This window comes from Sinocyclocheilus grahami, unplaced genomic scaffold (genome assembly GCF_001515645.1).
Source record: "Sinocyclocheilus grahami isolate Dianchi unplaced genomic scaffold, SAMN03320097.WGS_v1.1 scaffold11328.1, whole genome shotgun sequence".
Taxonomy (NCBI): Eukaryota; Metazoa; Chordata; class Actinopteri; order Cypriniformes; family Cyprinidae; genus Sinocyclocheilus; species Sinocyclocheilus grahami.
The window spans coordinates 6050-6798 of NW_015513765.1; the positions used below are offsets into that span (position 1 = coordinate 6050).

At 33.6% G+C, this 749-nt stretch overlaps 1 long non-coding RNA gene across 1 annotated transcript; it reads right to left on the reverse strand.

The window, feature by feature from the left end:
- Positions 1 to 135: 135 nt before the first annotated feature.
- On the reverse strand, positions 136 to 728 carry LOC107578648 (uncharacterized). The gene is made up of 2 exons (XR_001608368.1): positions 651 to 728; positions 136 to 415 (listed from the first exon to the last, which is right to left on the reverse strand). It is a non-coding gene; the product is annotated as an uncharacterized lncRNA (long non-coding RNA).
- Positions 729 to 749: the final 21 nt, after the last annotated feature.

A 749-nucleotide genomic window follows, 5' to 3' on the forward strand; every position in this document is an offset into this window, starting at 1 on the left:
AAAAAAAATTCAAAATGGACACTGACAACAGTAACTTCATATTTACTATTACTGAAGCAGCTAAAACAAGTTATTAAAACAGGCCAATCTTCAAAGCAATCATTATTCATGCTGCACCCTGCGGTTTTTTTCTTTCTTTCCTGGTACATGCTTTTGACAACTTTCAGTTTCACTCAGAAAAACAATTCTGTGCTAGTTCCCTGTACACCTTTTTTAACATGATCCTGACATAATTCTTCTCTTGACTATACTGTATTGGCCACACATAGGTATTTTACATGACATAAAGAACATAAGAATCTGCATTTTCATTTTGATACAAAAAGATTTTTGTATGAAAGTTCTGTATCAGTTTTCAGTGGCCTTGTTTAATGATGATATCGGTCATGCAGTCAATCTTGTGCAGCTCCAAGTTCTGTTGATGGAAAGAAGAGCTTTTAGATTTACAGCAATCAAATGTTGTGATAATTCAGGAGATCACAAATACATAAAACATGTTTCCTCATGTAAGCTACAAAACATTCAATGCATAATGCAAGACACATAATTATAAACAATAGACAACATGCTAATATTAAATCAACACTGAAATTTAAACAGACCTCCATCTACATTAGTTTTTGAAATCATATATAGCAGAAAGTACCCACTTTCTCATTAGCCAAGTGAAGAAGTGCCACAAAAGCCAAAGGAACTGAGAGATTGGTAGCCATGGTGGAGGGAAGCCTGGGGAAAAAAAAAAAAAAAAA